Source organism: Taudactylus pleione, unplaced genomic scaffold, assembly GCF_031769625.1.
Source record: "Taudactylus pleione unplaced genomic scaffold, aTauple2 ptg000108l, whole genome shotgun sequence".
Taxonomy (NCBI): Eukaryota; Metazoa; Chordata; class Amphibia; order Anura; family Myobatrachidae; genus Taudactylus; species Taudactylus pleione.
In genome coordinates, this window is record NW_028284510.1 from 4,808,252 (window position 1) to 4,830,254 (window position 22,003).

A 22,003-nucleotide genomic window follows, 5' to 3' on the forward strand; every position below is an offset into this window, starting at 1 on the left:
TTGGTCAAAAGATGGAAGTAAAATGATAGCAGTAGAGTAGGCACAGAACACATAAGAAGCTGCACAATAAATCTGCAGATCATATGACTGGTGATGGAAACAATTACAGAACAAACACAGTGGTGTCAATTCAGAGGAATAAAAATACACTATGACTTCCTGTAGATCTAAGTGAGAGGAAAGGGTGGGTGTGGAGCTGGACTGAACACACTAATTTTAAAAAATAATAATAGGCACTACCATGCTAGGACTTGTAGTACCATGCAGGAAGATGTAATGCAGGTGCACACTCTAAGCACTAAGATTCGTGATTTGATCTTGGTTTTGGCAAAACAACCCTCAATTGTTTTGGTTTTATTTAAAATTCATAAAAATCATAAAACTGCTAAAATCATGTAATTTGGATCTGTTTTTGTTCCTACAGTATTAGTAATATCAATAATAATACTTTCCAGTAATTTTCAGTCAACTTTGACTTCCTCACAGCTTACAGTACTGTTTTCACCAATATTCACCAATATTGGCCAAAGGCTGCAGCGAGGTTGGCTGGCTAAATGTGGCATATTGAAACATAGTGGCAGAGCAGATAGGATGGCAGTTTCATACCTTCCAACCATCTCAATTTCAGTGGGACCCACTTTTTGGGCACGGTCACGCTGTCCAGCCATGGGCTCTAGTTTACAGTGAGTAGGGGGATGTTGGGAGGCACTCAATGATGTGTACATGCTAGGATTTGGTGGGGGCTGCCCAGCAACTCCGGTGCACTGGTCAAGCCTCCAGCAAGATGAGAAACTGGGGTGTGACACAAAGTTCCACCCCCAAAATGTCATGCTTGGGGGAGTGGCCATGGTGTTACAGAACCATGAGCTCATGCCTCCTTTCCAGTACACATGCGTCTGTTTCTTCTGGCTATAGCATCTGCCCATAGGCTATCGGATTTATGGGGCGCTTCCCCTTTTTCGATATTTCATCAGGATAGGGCTGGTCTTAGAACACATCCAGGTTTCCTTCCCAAGGTGGTTTCTCACTTCCACCTGAATGCAGAAATTGTGGTTCCGGCCTTTAATTCACCAGACCTCTCAGTAGGTGAGGCATCTTTGGATGTGGTCCATGCTCTAAAGATCTACATGGACTGTACTACTTCCATCAGGAAATTGGACTCCCTCTTTGTCCTACTGTATATAGATTCCCCAAGAAAGGATGGCCAGTTAACAAACAGACTCTGGCCAGATGGATTTGCATGACTATCTCACAGGCTTACATGCAGATGGGCCTTCCTGTGCTGACTACAGTCTCTGCTCATTCTACTCACTCTGTGGGTCCCGCTTGGGCAGCCTGGCATGGCGCCTCAGCTGAACAGATATGCAAAGTCTTCTGTCCACACCTTTCTTAGGTTTTATGCCTTTGATACATTTGTCTCTCAGGATGCTTGCTGCAGGTGTAGGGTTCTCCTATCAGTTCAAGAGCATTACCGCCCTTGAAACACTGCTTTGGGACATCCCCAATGTCTCTATGTGGAGCCCTATGGACCCAGAAGAAGAAAATGAGAATTATGGAAAAGCTTACCTTTAATAGCTCTATTTCTTAGTTGTCCATAGGGTTCACAGGGCACACCTGGCTCCTAAGGATTTCTTCTCTGTGTGAGAGTGTGATTCCTCAGTGTACCAGTCTTCTCTCCTATCCTGCTCCTGCTTTGGGTTTGTTAACATGGCTGAGGTGCTCTCATGCTGTGGGCAAGGTGTGGGGGGAGGGACTGGGGCATCCTGGGATTGAGGGTTTTGCTGTTGGTGTCTGATCCTCCAGGTCCCACCTCCACCCCAATGTCTCCCTGTGGACCATATGGACTTTGAAGAAAGAGTTAAAAAAGGCAAGTTTTACCATAACACTAATTTTCTTTACATTCTGTCCAGAAATAACTTACTTAAAACTCACCATGTACTATACATTTTCTTTCATCAAAACACTCCATTGTATTTTCTCTAAGGATACAACATCCTTAACTCTCCCTGCATCTCACCTCTCTGTGCTCAGCCATATTGATTCACTCCCCTCCTCTAAAATCTCATGAGCTTTCTTTTCATCATACATTTACTATTACAACCTCATTGTGTCACCATAAAAGAACTTTTACACACATCCTACAAATATATTTACTTCACTCTCCATCTGCTTTTATTAGCTGATGACATATCACCAAGTCCAAGCCCCACACACATACAGCGGATTTATTATAGGATTAAAATCTTCAATCAAAAAATATGGTAGTTGCTCAATCAGCTTAATGATATAATACAGGAGCTTGTAAAGGGCGGGGTTTACACTGAACACAGAAAAAAGGAATTTGCCCCCCAGCACACTGCAGCTAAATCTAAAATACTTGAATCCTACATGATAATAGAAATTCAGAGGTATTGGTTACATACATTTGCAAAGCTGGGCTGACGTCAAGGCTCCTCTATACCAGCATCCCTAACATTAAGGGGTTCACATCCGAAAAGCAAGGCACCCCAAAAAATTCCAGCCAAGGACCATTCCCAGGGCATCACACGAAAAGGGAAAAAAGGTGATAGTGAAGTGTAAAAGGATAGATGTGTAAAGATAAATCAATAAGTGTTAATGAAATATAAAGGAATTAAATGCCATAATTAATATACAAATGAATAGAGAAGTGAAAAAATATTCTTTGTGAATTAGGTGGTGATGCCATATATTTGCAAATGTATGTAACCAATACCTCTGAATTTCTATTATCATGTAGGATTCAAGTATTTTTGATTTAGCTGCAGTGTGCTGGGGGGCAAATTCCATTTTTCCAGGATTAAAATCTTGCAAACCTCATACACCATGTGTCTTCCATTGACCCTAAAAATCAATAAATGTGCCTTATGGAATCCATACTGTGTCACAACTTACCATTATTTTCAACAACTGATCACCTCTCCACAACTGCTGTCTCCAATTTCTATATTCACTGCTCCTGAGACTGCTGCTTCACACCTTAACCAAATTCTTTAAAACGACCTTTATGAAGTGACTCCAGCTATCCATCACACCTCACGTAAAGTGAAATGACAGCTGTGGCTTTCCATAGTAACAAAACACGTACAAAACTCTCAAGTAAAGTAGAATGTCAGTGGCATAAATCTTACTCCTAATGACTTCTTCACATACTTTATAGAAGGAATCCAACCATCTCTCATCCTAACCCTCTGTCTCTAGCTCATTGTCTACCCCATCTGCTTCACCCCTGTCTGTCTGCCCCTACCCTTTAGATTGTAAGCTTTAACAAGCAGGGCCATCTTCCCTCATATGCTTTTTAATCTTATATTGTTATCTACTCTATACTAGAGATGAACAGGTTCAGTTTCCAGAGATCCAAATCCACCTGACTTTAGCAGAACCGAGTCGGATCCAAGCAGGCTCAGAGTTTCCCGCCTGACTCAGATCTCAAAACCGAGGCAAAACCATAGAGTCGGAAATCTTGCGGTTTGCAAGCTATCGTCTCTATGATCAATGTAGTATATAAGGGACCATGCGATGGATGCCATTTCACTCCGGCTGTGGAGACTGAACAGGAAGGGTGGGTAGTGTAGGACTGGGAGAGGTGCTGGTGCTGTCTGCTGTGTCCTGGGCTGGTGACTGCTGATCCATTCTGGGCTGCTGGTGGTGCTGTCACTGTGCTGTCTGCTGTGTCCATCTGGGCTGTTGCTGATCCATCTGTGCTGTCTATGCTGTCTGCTGTGTCCTGGGCTTGTGTTTTTCATGTCTATCGTGTCCATCTGGGCTGGTGCAGAACTGCAGATATATCTGGGCTGGTGCTGTGTCCATCTGGGCCCAAGTTCTGGACTCAAAAAACTAAAAAATAACAAATAAAAATATACAGTCAAATAAAAATAAACCAAAGTGTCTTTTATTTTTATCTGTGTGTGTGTGCCTGTTAGGCTTAACCACAGTACCACACAAGATCCAGCCAGCAACGCAAGTTTCAAGCAAGTGCTGCCCGACTCCAGTCGTGCTAAAAAAAAAAATCAATAAAAGTGTCTTTTATATTTTTCTGTGTATGTGTGTGCATGTTAGGCTTAACCGCAATGCCGCACAAGATCCAGCCAGCAACGCAAGTTGCAAGCTAGTGCTGCCTGACTCCAGTCGTGCTAAAAAAAAAAAAATCAATCAAAGTGTCTTTTATACTTTTCTGTGTGTGTGTGTGCGTTTGTGTTAGGCTTAAGCGCAGTACCGCACAAGATCCAGCCAGCAACGCAAGTTTCAAGCTAGTGCTGCCCGACTCCAATCATGATCAATCTGTGCTCTGGGCCCAAGTTATGGAGCATAAAAAAATTAAAAACAATTGTCTTTTTCTAGTGTTGCCCGACTCCAGTCATGATTAACCTGTCCAAGATCTGGAGCTGAAAAAAAATTAAAATATATTGTCATTTTTTTGTCAATTTGTTTTTGTGTGCGTGTCAGCCACACCTGGCTGTCACTGTCATCATTGTAGGAGCACAGGGGTGCTGTGCTCCTGTCTGTCGAGGGGCTGCTGCCCAAAATAATATATAAACAATTTTTACTGTGTGCATGTTAGCCATACCTGTCATCGGCGTAGCTGCACAGGGGTGCTGTGCTGGTGTCTGTCAAGGGGCTGCAAGAATATTGCAATGAAAACTTCTTTTTTTAAGTTATTGGGTTACAAAAAGTTTTTATTTTAATCTTAAACATAGCAGAAATGTTATACTAACAGCTTATAAAGTTATATGCTCTAAAAAACTAAAGCCTATATTTATTTGCAAACCTATATAGATTAGAGTAGACATCCTAAATTCTATAACTGTTCTATTCAAAAACGTAAACAAAAGTCAGGAGAGGCCTCAGAGAACATGAAAAAAGATGCTCTAGTTGCTGTACTTCAAGGGATTTCTCCATCATGTTCATTCACAAGTTTTCTATAAAGCAACATGTGAATGTTGAAAGTTACAGCCTTCAAAGTGTCTGGCTGTAACACCCACCTTTGCCAGGAATTACCAAAGATTATTACAAGCAAAGGGCTCATCTGTCCGGAATCTGTCTGGGAATTCATGGATCATATTTGGCTTGATTGCAGTAAGACATCCAGTGATTCTGTCACTGTGTTCTATAGCCGACTTTATTCTTACCTGATTCGCAAGCTGAAAAATGGAATAGTAAGCACAAACAACATGGAGGCCTCTGTTATTCCGCTGCCTGCATGCCAACCAATACTTCCCTGACTACACCCACTGGGGGGACCAAGTCTTGATAATGACCATCCCCATCTGTTGCTAGGCCTTCTTCCAAACCATCCTGGACTCCCTGTGCAAAAAGGCTGAGCAGTGTATAGAAAGAGGAGCTAGATGTCCCCAATGACATTTTTTTTTCTTCTATAATAGATGATGTGGAGAGATAAGAGCTACAGATGTTGGAAAAGGGGCTCCCACCTATTTGGCTTTCCTCCAGAGAACAGAGCTCTGTTCCTCAGTAAGTGTTTATGCCTGAGCTAATAGGTAGGTAGTCTCTGTCTGTTGGTAAACACCCTTCAGTAGATGGCAACCCAAAATAACAACAATTATAATAATGTGTCCACTGATGATAACTAGCCTAATCCCTTTACTGCAACATACCCCATATGGCCAGCTCATAACATGACACCCAGTTTGTAGCCTATTCTACCTTATGACACTAATCCAGTTGCCATGGTTGATCAATCAGCCATGTGTGGTCTACCCAACCTTTGGCTTCTACATTCTAGCATTCACATATTTAAGAAGTGGTCAGTGGGAACAATGGCAATTTGAAGACCACTAACTAACACTGTTTATTGTAATGTCCCTGTACAGGTTGGGAAATTCTGTTACAGAACAGAAGGTTTGCAAAGGATTATTTGAGTCAATTGTTTATTTAGTTTTGGAAAGCATGCTTCCTGGTCCCCTTCTGGCATGAAAAAAAATCAACTCCCAGGAAGCAGGCATTACCCATTTTATGCGATTGCAGTTGTTTTTTTAATTTTTAAGAAAAAATCCATATCCAAAACCAAAACACGAAAACAAAACATGGAGGTGAGGTTTTGGCAAAACCAGTCCAGATTCAAAACCAGGGGAGATCCAGATCCAAAACCAAAACATGGGGGTCGGTGCACATCTCTACTATATACTCCTTACAACAGCACCTAAACCTTGAATTTTGCCATCCTGCTACTGTTGCAGTAATGTTTATATCAGTGGCATAAGTAGGGCAGGGCTGCCGGGGCATGTGCCCAGAGCACTGTAGAACAGATGGTGGGGCACCACCAGCCATGATACGGGCCCATCCGAGATAACCAGTGTAGCGCTGACCACAGTGTGTGTGGTCAGTGCTACACATTTACACAGGATTGGTGCTAGGCTTCCCTGAGCCCAGCACCATCCTATGCTGCACAGACGAGCCCCTTGCCTCCCCCTGAGTACTTACCCAATAGCACCAGGAAGAGGGTGGGAGGCGGGCTCAGGCTAGTGCATTTTTACACACACATCACCGCCAGTGCAGCGGCGATGTGTGGGTTAACCAGCAGCCAATGAGAGTCAGTCAGACTCTCATTGGCTGCTGCTGCTGCACACACATTGCTGCCTCGCAGTGGCAATGTGTGTAGTATTCAACAGCCAATGAGATATAAACAGACTCTCATTGGCTGCTATGCACACTGCAAGAGTTGAGCTGGAGCTCACTCATGAGCTCCATCTTCCTGCTCCTGCATTTGGCAGTGGAAGAGACATCATTACATCTCTCCCATAATGCAAAGCGCACCAGACCGGGAGGACAGACGTGCGGTGGCGGGAGCAGTGGCCGGAGCCAGAGCGTGGATTCAGTTAAGTGTATTTTCTTCTTTTTTTTACTTGTATTTGTCTGCAATACTGGGGCACTATGGGGGCCACTACCGGGGGAGTGACTACTGGGGGCACTGCATCAGGGGGACCACTACTGGGGGCACTGCTGAAGGGTACATCTTCTTTGGACTACTACTTGTGGGGCTACTACTGGGGCACCACTACTGGGGGCACTACTGGCGTGGACCTCTTCTGGGGGCATTACTGGGGTGGGACCTTTACTTGGGACTACTACGGTGGGCACTGCATCGTTAGCGTTGTGTACATCTGCCGTGTTACTGCACACTGTTAAAGTCTTTACATAATAAATGCGCATGGATACATATATATATTTAGAGATTTTATATATTTTAAAATGCAAGGTTTGGTCAGTGCTGAGAGACAAGTCCTGTGGACATGTCTGTGACTAGTAATTGGAATACACAAAGATACTGTGAGGTGCAGATGAGTGTTTTAAATAAACCATTGTCTTTAATTCTGACTATCATTGTATGCCTAAAAGAACTAGCACTTTCTTTCCAAATAGGCTTAAGAGGCCTTTGATTACATTGTGATTCCATTAAGTGTCTGCTGGCCATCTCTGATCAGAACAACTCCATTGTCTGTCATTTTTTAGTTCAGACAGAAGTAATATCAATAATACCAGTTACTGGATAAAGCTATATAATATATATATATATATATATATATATATATATATATATTTATATAAATATATATATATATACATACACATAAAAGATCGCATGTGTATCCACAATGCGTGCACATATACACAGTAGCTATTGTAAATGAAAACACACACAGCACATGTTTGCACTGTACACAACCCCTGCACACAGCGCACCTTTTATGCTGCGTGTAGATGCACAACGGATACTTACATATAATCATAAATATACATGCACTCATAAAAGGTTCCTTAACACTAAGTTTAATATAAAGGGTTTTGTCAACTAATAACTATGGTTTAAAGTGTATATATGATATGTAAGGTATGCAATATAATAGACATGGCATGTTTCTTACTATACTAATACCCTGTTTATTTCCAGATATCCGAATCTATCAACGAGAGAGTCGCATCATGCGTTCGGGAATTATGGATCATAGGGAATTATTGGTTAGAATGTAAAACTCTGTATGTAATGTCTTTAGTTAGTTTAAATTAGTTAAAGAAAGACAATGTAATCTCAAGAGACTGTTGGAGAATTGGGACATACCCCTAGTGACAACATATGAACTGTCCTATGAACTACAGAGTACTACAAAGACAAAGAGCAAGAACCAATGGAAATATGTTTGTCTGTCTACATTGTTGTTATCATGATCTGTAAAGGTATATAACCTGTGTCCCGTTCCCAGCCAGTAGCCATTCTCTTGGATGATCACAGATCCCAGGATTGATGACTGTAACTGGGACCGGTGCGCATGCGTATGTATCAAGCTGTACCTTTTGTATTTAATTGCTCTTTGCGCTAATTGTCTAGATCAAAGCGCGTAAACCTTTTTATTCTTGTTTTAATAATACTTTGTGCTTTGGAACCACATGATTACTTTGGACAGCAATTATTTCTTGTGTGACAGGTAACACTAAATAGCATCTTGCGATTATTTAGGGGTAACGACAATACGGTATTCATAGTTGCAGGCTCATAGTTTGGAGGTCCCGCTACCCGATTTTACACGGTAACACGGCTCTCGCTTTCTCAACAAAGGGTGGAAGGCACCATACGCAGGAAGAATGCACTCTGTTCGAAATCTGCTACCATCTAGTGTTGAGAAACTCATTATTGTGTGATTTCAAGGGGGCGCTGACTAGGACCTGGGAACGGGAGAGAAAAGTCTGTTTCTTTCTTTGTTAGGTTTGGCGCTAAAGTACGTCTTGCACAATAGTGTATATGTGTTTCTTATATTGCTTCCATATGTTTGAACAATCAGTAAGATAACATTGTTGTATTGATAACGTGATTTAATTGTTTAAGGTCTCTGAATCATACTGCCATATTAGGACAAAGTTTATTTTTCTGCGCAGAATAGGTGTTTGAAAGAGAACGTGTGCTTGTGATGTGAATAGGAGTACTGTGTGTTTAATTTTGTGACTGGGTACCATGTGTCGGGCCCTAAGACTTGGTAGGTGTCTGACGAGGCAGCAAGCTACTGGGTGGGTACACTTAGCAGGTGAATTGCAGCAAGGACAGGGATTTTCTACCTTGGAGAAAACAAGTAGGTTTTTGAAATTCGGCCCTCATATAGTGGTCGCAAAGGTCCAGTGATCAGTTAGGTTCTCTGGCCATTGCGGCTGGACCACACGGTTGCGCAGACCGTGATTGTGACTGGGGGTAGTGGACAAAATCACTGGAAAGGCTGAGAGTTATTGGAACTCTTAAATGCTAACAGTGGAAAGTACTCGAAAAGGAAGCTAAGACAAAGCTTGTGTGGATTCGTCTGGAGACAGAATAAGCGCATAATGCATTATTTTGCTCCTCATTGTGTGTGCTGGCATTAACGGTTAGCAGGTGGTATCACATAACAGGAAGAAACCAAGACAGAGCTTTTGCAGAATCTGTCTGATGGCAGGATAAGCACATAGGCATATTCTGCTCCTCTTGTTCATGCTGTCCCCAGCGCTTATCGGGCCGGTTGTGCACAAGAGAAGGAGTGCATGAACGTAGCTCTGGGAATCATTCACCGGTCCACATTACCTAGTGATAAACTGTTTAGCTGTTTCCCAGATGGGTGCTAGACAATCACTGGGAAGGGTCGACGATGCGCTGCTTTTGGAAGGGCCAACAGGTTCAGCAAAGCATATAATGTATACAAAGTATGGTACGTATGCTACTGTGTACTGTAATGTATGGGTTAAGATGACCAGAATGTGTGTGAAACCTTTCCCTAAAATTGGCAGTTTTGATGCGGAGGTGTTGAATAGTGTTAGGGATAGCATCTGTGTGGTGAAATCTCTAAAGAAATGAGTAAAGTATAATGATTGTTCAAAACTATGGCAGCATGAGGGGAACATGTGGCTTAGTGCCGTGCACGCGACGCTAAACAGTGCCACGCCCATGATGCAAGGGAGCACACACGCAATGCTAAATAGCACCATGTGCATGGCAAGGTAGCGTTGCCAAAGGTGCAGGCATTAGCGCAGGTGGACCTCCACCACCCTATGTGGCTGAAGGTTCCGGTACAGCTGATACCAAAAATAATAAAAATGTAACAAGTAACTTGTACCCTATCCTGAGCAAGTATAAGGAAAATGGTTATGAATCAGATGATGAACCTGTTGTAGTGTCTGCCAGTTCTCATGCTGTTCAAATGTTAGCTATTTCACCACAGCAAGCACAGGGAGTGACCCCACTAGGTATAGCAGCAGAGGTGATACCATCTGCTGTAGCGCCACCAGCGACAGCTGCAGTTGGTGGAAGTAATATAATACGTAGCAGTAGTAGACTGAACCCCACAAGTACCAAGGCTAAAGGTAGCAATTTGGTAGGTGTCCATCCTGTCCGGACAATAACAGTTCCCAATGGGAATCAGATGCAAATGGTGTAGTGCCTACAAGTGATGTAACTATGCATAACCCATGGACAAGAGCAGAGATGCATTCTATGTCAGACTTTCCCGACCCTAGAAAAGAATTAGCTAAATGCCAAAAATTTGTTAAGGATTTCAGTAATGCTCACGAGCCAACCAACAGGGATTGGTGAGCGTTATTACTGGCATGTCTTCCATCAAATAACGACATGAAAAGATTCATCACTGCATGTGTATTGGATGGAGACGATCCCTTAACTGATGAAAGTAACCAAGATAACATTTCCCGCATAGTCACCCAATTGGCCGTATATTTTTCAGTAGTAGTGAACTGGAGCAAAATTTTCACCATTAAACAGAAGGAGAGTTATTCTGCAGCAGATTTTCTCACCTGAGCACTGCAGACTATAACACAGTACACTGGGATAGAAGACATAAAAGACAACACACACCACAGAGAAGTAGCGGTCATGGTACTTATGGATGGTCTTAAAGACAACCTAAAGACCGGGGTTCAGACCTTCCAGCCTAACTGGAGGGGAATCATGGTAGATGCTCTCAGGGAATCTGCTATTGAACATGATAAAAACATCCTCACGAAAAGAGAAACACAAAGTGAAAAGTTAATGGCTGTTAGCATTCAAGCTTTGGAAGCAATGTATATACAGCCACAAGAGACATGTAAACCGGCGCAACTACATCCTCTCAGTACATACCATCCTGCGCAGCCATACATGCATCAGCAACAAAACACATATCAACATATCTCGCCTCAACATACATACCATAAGCAACCACAAACTCTTCATGCACCCCAACCCACACAACAATAACCTTTCAATACATACAACCCATGCAAATGTTACAACTGCCACCAGATAGGACATAAAATTAGAAACTGCAAGGAAAAGAGGAGGGGCCACCTAACCAGAGGGCACCTAAATACCCACAGAGGTCAGGGCAGTTTCAACAGTCACCAGCACACATAGTGGCAGTAGATGCTTTACTGGAAGAAGATAGTCAGTGCTAGGGGTCAGGTCATACCTGTAGTCCACAGCCAGTCAGGTTAACTGAGAATACTTGGGAAGAACCTACAATGACAGTTGATTTAGCTGGTACTAACCATACTTTTCTTGTAGACACAGGGGTGACCAGGTCAGTGATAAATTCTCCATTAAATTTCCAGGTTACTGACAAGACCATACCAGCCATGGGGTAACGGGTAAAGTGTAGCATTATCCTTTAACCAAATCTGCAGTGGTTACTGTCAGACCAAAGCAAACCAAACATTCTTTTCTCCTGGCAGCAGTGGCTCCTATTAACCTACTGGGAAGGGATTTGTTGTGTAAAATGGGTTGTGTCATTTACTGTACCCCTGATGTGATCTCCCAAGGAAGGTTGCGCATGAGGTAAGGGATATATTGGACACCCCACAAAGAATAATGTTGCACTCTACCGTTCTAGAGCAAATTTCACCCCAGGTAAAGGAAAGGTTGTTACAAATACCAAGGTCCCTCTGGACCAAAGATGGACAGGATACTGGATTGATGGAAAATGTAGCTCCCGTAATGGTAAATCTAAAAAGTGGTAGACAAGCTCCAAAAATTACCCAGTACCTTTTAAAACCAGAAGTAGAGATAGGGGTTTATCCCACAATTGAGCGGTTATTGCAACATGAAATTTTAGTCTGTACAGCAAGTGTAGCCAATAGTCCCATATTTCCATGGAAGAAGGCTGGGGGAGGGGCTATAGATTAGTACAGGACCTTAGGGGCTTAATAAAGTAGTTGAGAGCCAATTCCCCATAGTGCCAAATCCAGCTGTCATCCTTATGCAGATTCCACCATCCGCACCCCATATCACTGTCATTGACCTGTGCTATGCATTCTTCTCTGTCCCTCTTCACCCTGACTGTCAGTATCTATTTGCATTCACATACAGAGGGGTACAATACACATGGACATGATTGCCCCAGGGCTTCATAGATAGCCTCAGTATTTTCTCTCAGGCCTTACACGACTGTTTGCAATCTTTTCAACCTGCCAATGGATCTGTTCTAATTCAATATGTAGACGATTTGTTGTTATGCTCTGATTCGTTTATGTCATGTTTAAATTATACTAAACTGTTGTTACTTCATCTCTCACAAACAGGGCACAAGGTTGCAATGGACAAATTACAGCCGTGCCAGATCAGGGTCAATTATTTGGGACACTGTCTAACCCAGGGGCTACGACATTTGACAACTGACAGAATACAGGCCATACAAACCATAACACTGCCGCAAAACCAACAGCAAATCCGTACCTTCTTGGGAATGTGTGGATACTGCAGAATGTGGACCCCAGGTTTTTCTATTTTGGCATTACCATTGCAGGAGTTAGTTTCATCATCAAAACCCGATCGTGTCACACACACTGAGGAGACAGAGCAGGATTTCCTTAATCTTAAAGACTGTCTGACAAGAGCACCTGCATTGGGAATACCAGATTATGAAAAACACTTTGATTTATATTGTATGGAAACTGATGGTTGCACAGCAGGTATCCTCACACAAAAAATGGTAATGCTAGCAGACCTTTAGCATCACTCCCAACATGTTTAAGAAGTGTAGCTGCAACTGCTTTTGGTAAACAAGAGCAAAGATGTAGTATTAGGTCATGACATGATTGTTTAAACACCACATGCTGTATCTGCTTTGTTGAATTCTGCCCAAACCAGACATGTTTCTTCAGCTAGGTTCACTAAATGGGAACTAGCCCTAACAGCACCTGCAAACATCACCATTAAGCGGTGCAATACATTAAACCCAGCAACATAGTTACCATATGTGTCTTGAAATACACAAATGGTGGAAGGAGAGTCTCTGGTAGAAGGTGAGTTTTGCAGGGACATTGATACACATGATTGTATGGATTATTTGAATCAGACCTTTACAGCAAGACCAGACATATGTGATGCACCCTTAGAAATTGCAGATTTGACATTATACATGGATGGGAGTTGTCATAGACAAACTGACACAGGTGAGTTTTGTAAAGGTTATGCTGTTGTAAATGATGAGGATGTTATAGAAGCCAGACCCCTTGGTCCACCTCACTCAGCCCAGATGGCAGAGCTAGTGGCACTAAGTTGGCAGAAGGTAAATCGGCAAACATCTACACTAACTCTAGGTATGCCTTTGGGGTAGTACATGATTTTGGGGCTCTATAGCATCTTAGAAAATTTATGACAGCAGCAGGCACACCAGTAGCACACTCACGACATATCAAAGGACTGTTGACAGCTATCCAGCTACCAAAAACTGTAGCTGTCATGGAGTGTAAAGCCCACACATGCGAGGAAGATCCGGTGTCACTGGGCAAAAATAGGGCAGACGAAGCTACCAAATGGGCAGCAGCATTGGGGTTTAATATGCCAGTTGATCAAATGATGGTTTTTCAGACAATTGATATGCAGAAGTTAATTGAGATGCAAAATTTGTGTTCCATTCAGAAAATGTACTACTAAGACAAGTCGGGAGACTGAAATTATGATGGTGGTGGGCAGTAATAGTATACCAAAGTAAAGGAAGAACTGTATTACAATCCTGAACTAGAGTGTACCATCAGATGATAAAATGTGAACAAGTCTAATCAGACATAATAAAAATGTATTGTAAATGTTCCATCCAACATCCTAGATAATGTCATCTCAATTCCCCCACTCTTCCCTTAAAGGTTTGATGAGTTCCCACATCCTGCCGATGGATTGTATGGATCCGCAGATGGCATATAAGGGTAGTTTTACCCTCCTTGAGACGCATTATTAATGGTTCAATGACCAATCTGTGTCACACCGTTCGGGACATTTAAACAATAATTTGTTATGTCTGGTTAACTAGTTTAAAAGCAAAAGGTGATAGTGTTAAGTTTACTATCAAAGGGTGGGCTGTCGAAGCCGGATGATTGGCTGAGAACAGATCTTTAAAAATATCTGAAAATGCCATTTTTGCATTGTCTGCACGCCACCATTTTGTGTTGTCTGCATGATGCCATCTGGCGTAGTCAGTGTACTATCATTGTGTACGGCGCTATTTAGCATTGTGTACATCTTCCGTGTTACTGCACACTGTTAAAGTCTTTACATAATAAATGCGCATGGATACATATATATATTTAGAGACTATATATTTAAAAATGCAAGGTTTGGTCAGTGCTGACAGACAAGTCCTGTGGACATGTCTGTGACTAGTAATTGGAATACACAAAGATACTGTGAGGTGCAGATGAGTGTTTTAAATAAACCATTGTCTTTAAGTCTGACTATCATTATATGCCTAAAAGAACTAGCATTTACATTCCAAATAGGCTGAAGAGGCCTTTGATTACATTGTGATTCCATTAAGTGTCTGTTGGCCATCTCTGATCAGAACAACTCCATTGTCTGTCATTTTTTAGTTCAGACAGAAGTAATATCAATAATACCAGTTACTGGATGAAGCTATATATATATATATATATATATATATATATATATACAGTATATATATATACAAACACATAAACGGTCGCATGTGTATCCACAATGCGTGCACACATATACACAGTTGCTATTGTAAATATAAACACACACACAGCACATGTTTGCACTTTACATAACCCCTGCACACAGCGCACCTTTTTACACTGTGTGTAGACGCACAACACATACTTACATATAATCATAAATATACACTAATAAAAGGTTCCTTAACACTAAGATTAATATTAAGGGTTTTGTCAACTAATTACTATGGTTTAAAGTGTATATATGATATGTAAGGTATGCAATATAATAGACATGGCATGTTTGGTACTATACTGATACCCTGTTTATTTCCAGATGTCCGAATCTATCAATGAGGGAGTCGCATCATGCGTTCTGGAGTTATGGATCATAGGGAATTATTGGTTAGAATGTAAACCTCTGTGTATGTAATGTCTATAGTTAGTTTAAGTCAGTTAAATAAAGCAATGTAATCTCAAGAGACTGTTGGAGAATTGGGGCATACCCCTAGTGACAACATATGAACTGTCCTATGAACTACAGAGTACTACAAAGACCAAGAGCAAGAAGCAATGGAATTATGTTTGTCTGTCTACATTGTTGTTATCATGATCTGGAAAGGTATATAACCTGTGTCCCGCTCCCAGCCAGTAGCCATTCTCTTGGATGACCACAGACCTCAGGATTGATGACCGTAACTGGGACCAGTGCGCATGCGTATGTATCAAGCTGTACTTTTTGTATTTAATTGGTCTTTGCACTAATTGCCTAGATCAAAGCGCGTAAACATTTTTATTCTTGTTTTAATAATACTTTGTTCTTTCGTACCACACGATTAGTTTGGACAGCAATTATTTATTGTGCGACAGGTAACACTAAATAGTGTCTTGCGATTTTTTAGGGTTAACGACAATACGGTATTCATACTACTACTTGGGCTTACTACTAAAGGCACAAAGTGCACTGCACTGGGGAGACCACTAGTGGGGGAACTAAAAGGGAATAACCACTACAGGGGGGACTGTATAAGGGGCACTGGATATGAGGCTTACTTCTGGGGGCCTGCATAAGGGGGACTACTATTGGGGGAACTATATAAAGGGCAAAGGAAAGGGGGTATCACTACTAGGGGTACTGCATGGGGGTACTACTGCTGGGGGCACTATATAAGGGCACTGCATAAGGGGGACCACTACTGGGGGCACTGCATGGGGGGACCACTACATGGGGCACTGCATAGTGGGGTGTCAGGGTTCAGCCTAGCATCGGCTATCTCTTACCTCCGTTCCAGCTTCCCCTGACTTCCTTGTGGTCAGACACCTTGTGCAGTGATGGGCGAGATGCTGAATATTCTGCCTTAGGTGCTTTCCATGGTCGGCTGTGTGTGTGGTCGGAGTTACCATCATGGGCACTGCCATGACAGTTTTTCTCATATGATAGTCCTCCTAACCAATGGTAGCATGATCTCAGTCAGCTGATGCTGTGCTCCAATTATCTGCTACCGCTGGGTATAAATCTGCCTCCAGAACTCCAGGAAGTTGCTTGATCAACAATTGTCACTCCTAGTACTCTAGTTGAGGTCTGTTCCTGGCTGCCTTGGATTCCTAGCCTAGTTCCAGTGTTTTCCAGTGAGCAGCAGTGCGATCTACATCTCCGCCTTTGTGCCTAAGTTCCAGTGTTTTCCAGTAAGAAGCAGTGCTAATACATCTCTGACTATGTGCCTTAAGTCCAGTTTTCTCCAGTAAGCTGCAGTGCGATCTACATCTCTGCCTGTGTGCCTAAGTTCCAGTGTTTTCCAGTGAGCAGCAGTACTAATACATCCCTGCCTGTGCATGCTGTGCTTGAGATTGCAAACTACAAGGTTATCCTGTGTGCCTCACAGCTGCACCACTGTGCAATCTTCTCCTTGTTTACTAGCTACAAGTGTTCCATGTGAGCAACAGTGCTAATTACATCTCTGCCTATGTGACTAAGTTCTAGTGCTTCCCAGTGAGCAGCAGTGTGACCAACATCCCTGCCTGTGCATTCAATTATCAGTGTCTCCTGTGAGTTACAGAGCTATTACATCCTAGCCTTAATGTTTATATGACCTGTGCCACCCTGTGTTGCAAAGTGCGTCCACATGCCATCTCTCTGTGTATCCCTTGTGTTTTAACCCCTGGTGCAAAGTGTGTCTGCATGCCACTCCTTGTCTTTCCCTCGTGCACCACCCCGCAGTGCAAAAGTGCATCCATATGCCTGCTCCCTGTGTATCCCTTGTGTGAGTTAACCTGTGGTGCTAAAGTGCGTCTGCACAGGATTTCTTGTGTATTCCTCTAATGCCATTCTGTGTGATAAAGGGCAACCACATGTCACTCCCTGTGTCTTCTCAAGTGCCACTCCCAGTGTACCTCTTCAGGTGTGATTCCAGTGAACCTCTCAGTGTTACTGCTAATACCTCTCTAGTGTCAACCAGCTGTGTTAAAGTGCATCAGTACTTCATTCCAGGAATACTCTCAAGTATCATACCTCTGTGTAACAGTGCCTTGGTTAGGCAATCCCCCCAGGCCACTGATATCTTGAGTCTCTATTCCCACAGATCATGGATACCTGGTCAAAAGGACCACTACCTGCCTGCAGGGTGCAGCTAAGCCCATATCCCGATTGGAAGGGTCACTGGCAAACACCTCCCTGCAGGTTAGATTCCGAACCATTGACCAGGTCTTGCCAATGTCCAAGGTCCGTGAACAGGGAGCTCTTGTATCCAGGTCTCTCACCCCGAGTTCTTCCCAAAATCTATACCTCAATTCTGACAGGGGGACCACTACTGGGGGTACTGTATAAGGGGAAATAATAGGGGGCTGCAAAATGAGGACCACTACTGGGGGGCCTTGCATAATGGGGGTACTGTATAAGGGGAACTAATGGGGGGCTGCATAAGGGGTACCACTACTGGGGGGTACTGTACAAGGGGCACTACTGGGGTTAAGGTGCATATGGAAAGGATTGTTCAGAGTGATGAGAAAGGGGTGTGTGTCATGTTGACACATCCCATTTTTAAGTGACCACACCCATTTTTTGCTATGCACACATAGGAGGGGGGGCTCCATTTTTAAATTTACCCTGGGCTCCAAATACCCTAGTTACGCTACTGGTTCGTATACCATGCAATATCTGGGACTGTATGTCACTGTTTTCTTGTTCTGTTCAACTGTTTATGTACTTTGTTAGGCACAGCGGAACCCTTGTGGCACCATATAAATAAGGGATGATAATAATAATAATAATAATAATAATAATAATAATAATAATTGTACAAGGAGTCCCAGGTCTAGTAGAAACTTCTCAAAAGCTGCTAGATTAGATGCTGCTTGTATTAAATTATTATCTATTAGTTAACCATTAACCCCACATCTGCTACCACTAGGGATGTGGGAAATAGCCTTGGGTAATTCTTCAGGGACCGGAGTTTATTTTTTATTTTAGAGGTCCAAACTTTCCAAGGAATTCCAGCCATGAGCTGACCAGATTGTGGCTGCCACTGTGTTTCTTTGCTATTGGGTCACATCAGTCCTCTGGCTGGTTCAACCTGATGTTGGTATTGGGGGGGACCCCACACAGTCTTTACCCCATTTTCCCATTCCAGCCAGGGCTCAGAGGTCCAGGGCTGTATAATGTTTTGGGGGAGACCCCACACATTTATTTTTAATTAACCATGTATTTAAGTTTTTTTACACATAAAAAGGCCTTTCAGCCCACCCATGCCCATCTATGCCGGCATAATTACCTGCTGATCACTACGGCATGTTATGCACTCTTACAGCCTGCTATAACTACAAGCTGCATTTGAGGTTACCCGGTTTTCACAGACCTGTATCCAGGGTCATTCCCCTGTAGCTTGACACCTAATGGGCATGGAACTGGATAGTGGGTTCCCTCACTGATGCTGCACACAAACAGCGACTGTCTTCAATTAACTGTGGAGCCGAGAGTTTGCTACTGGCTCACAGACAAATTCTAATAAATGTTATATTGGTGAGGTTATCGGAGATCATTTGCAAACTGTTTCTAATTTAGGTAATTTCAGTATATTGCACAGTTACTTGATAAAGACCGTGGATCGGTCTATCAGCACTTATTTAATTGAAAGTGTTTTTTGAACGGAGTGACATTCAGGGGTAAATTTACTTATAATCAAGTCTGATTAAGTTTTTATTTTTTCAACTCGATTTGCATCGCTGAAACTTGAGTAAGTTTAGCCTTTTGAAACTCGGAAATTTCCAAAGTAGCAATTATAGCTGAGAGTGAGTTCGCTGATGGTGAAGTCGATCTCTCCCCCGATCTCTCCCCCGAGATTTGAAGGAGGTTTCTCACCCGAGTTTGCAGTGTCTTTTCTAAGCTTAACTCTCCTGAACAAGCAGCAAAACATATCAGTGAAGTATGTGAAGGCTGCTTGTGTGTTATACCTGTAAAAAAGTTTTTTTTTTTAATATGACATAGGGTCCTTCACAAAAGCATAACCAGCCCTAGGCTGCTCAGCCAGTCCTGGTTCCTAAAAATACGGGGAAAAAATAAATAGGTTCCCACCGCATGTTAGGAACCAGCACCTGGCTGCTGAGCCTGTCCTGGTTTTAAAAAATAAGGGGTGTTATGCCACAACCAAGAGACCTTATCACAGGGTCACCCCAGCCACAGCATTAGCAGCCAGTCAGCCCAAGCGATTAATCTCACGGTTGGTGGGGACCCCTCAATAAAAGGGTCCCCCCACTCCCAAGCACACCAGGCTTAGTCTGAAGCTTGGGATTCTTCCCCGCACCCCTGGGCTGTGGGTACGGGGATAATAGTAGTGTCAAATATTAGAAACTATTGTTTTTTACCGTGAAAATACAGGTGCTAGCATGCCTGCTCTTTGGCACTTATGGAACTATAAGTGTCAGCAGGCGGCCAGCGCCGGTACCCCTGCTGTAAAAAAATAGTTAAGAAAACACAAGACACACACATCAGAGTAAGTACATTATTATTAAATACACCTACCACACTCACACATACTTACCTGCTGCCAGCTGGTCAGTCCCCTTCTCCAAGTAGTAATCCAATGGGTGTACCTGTAAAAAAACCCTATACTCACCTCCGTCCTTGCGCTGGTCTCCATAGCATCCCCGGGTCTTGGCAAAATAACAAACGGACAGTAGCGATGCATGTCTGACCACATGCATCGCTACTTGGCTAGAGACTGGAGACTCCCATGTGTGAACTGTCAGAAGCCGGATTCACCAGTCAATCAGAAACCGCTAACTGTAGTGCCAAAGGGCTAGACTGCTGTCACCTGTAGTTCCACTTTAAAAAACTATAGTTACATTCTTTTCACCACTATTATCCCTGGACCCACAGCCCAAGGATTCGGTGAAAATATCCCAGTGGCAGAGATGCCGGAGGGATAGCAGGAGGCACAGGTGGAGAAATAGGGTGAGGAGGAAGAGGAGCCAGCAACTCATTGCCAGAGAGCACAATATGTGCTTTTCTTATGAAGAGAATTGTGCCGTGGTGAGAGACATGGTGCCTGTTTTCCACTGTGATTGTAGAGCAGGTTCACTACACTCCCCTGGCCAGAGAAAGGCTATATGAATCTCTATAACTAAAGCTGTCAATGTTGTGAGTGCCTATAAGCATAATGTTATCAATGTGAAAAAGTGTTTTAATGATATCAAGAGGGTGCTCAAGGTCACGATGGCCAAAGAAATTAAGGAAGGACTGGGGTGGTTTTAGATTCTGACTCATTATACTGCATTTGAGGAGGAACTTAAACAAGTGATACCACCAGAGATCCTACCAGAGGTTCACATCCATGACACCGATCACCATGCAACCCCGGAATGTTCTGGTGAGTACCCCTAAAATTGAGTAACATACATCTTTGTGTGACATAGTCATTCTGCTTTATATTTGTGGTAGCCCAGGAGAGCCTAGTCATCTATGGCTAGAGAACAACACATCACAGCATGCTGTGACTTTGTCAGGCCAGGGAGAAATGTGCAACTTTAAGGGCATGCTAGGATGTGTTGTGCCTCAGCAGCAGGAGCCATGCTTATTACCCACACTAGTGCTTAAAGCAAACAAAGAATGTTTGTATGTATTAAACAGTACCTTGGAATAGTCATGGTTACACTGTACACTTTAAAAGTAATCCAAATTTTTACTAAGTACATCATACTATTTGCTCACATTATTTATTGATATCTCACTACTTTCACCCCTATTTCAGAGTTCAAAGGCCCTCTCACAGCAATTCAATAAGCCCTGATTGTACCCTTTGTATTTCTGCCTTTATTATTATTCCAGGGCTTTCATATATCTTGATTGCATTAATATAATGTTTCGCTAAAAGGCAAATCCCCCATCCCCTGGGTGCTCTGACCCCAAAATTTTGTGACAAGTGCATTTTGTCATGCTTGCACCTTTCGACTCCCCCTCTCCCTTATTTTTTTCCCCTGACAAATTCACCTGCACTGTTCTCTACTACAGTTTCATTTCTGGTGGCCCACACATGTATAAATCTACAGCCAAGACTCCTCAACAAGGGGGAGGTGACATTTCGCGACACTTCACTAGAGGCACAACATTTTCTCAACAAACGGGTCCTTCCTCTACTCTTCTTGGAGCCATGGAGAAGGACGGTTCCTGATCACCCGTTCCATCTACCAAAGACATCTTAGCTCTTCATTCCCTTATCACAGAGTTCAAGTACTCTCTCGAAACAAAACTAGACAAAGTGGTCAAAGCTGAAGTTTCCATCCTTGCTGCAAGAAACACTAAACTTGAGTTCCAAGAAGACAATCAACATTTTTTAGGTAATTTACAATATTTTACTGTTTCCCCCATGATCACTATGCAAGTAACATTACTACATTGAGTATATATTTATATTTACAGTTCATAAACAGTGATATCACAATTTCAGCATGTATCAGGTGCACTCATGTTCCCTACAGAAAAAAGGACCCTGTACTTGTACTTTATAGGTTTATAGAATCACCAATGGGTTTCTTCAAATGGTCTTAACATTCCATGCCGATTTCTCCTTCTCTTCTACAT

The 22,003-nt window shown here is 42.7% G+C and overlaps 1 pseudogene; it reads right to left on the bottom strand.

Moving 5' to 3' along the window:
• LOC148525480 (uncharacterized) overlaps positions 1 to 21,619 on the bottom strand; it is a 39,211-nt pseudogene extending 17,592 nt beyond the window's left edge.
• Between the last annotated feature and the right edge of the window lie 384 nt (positions 21,620 to 22,003).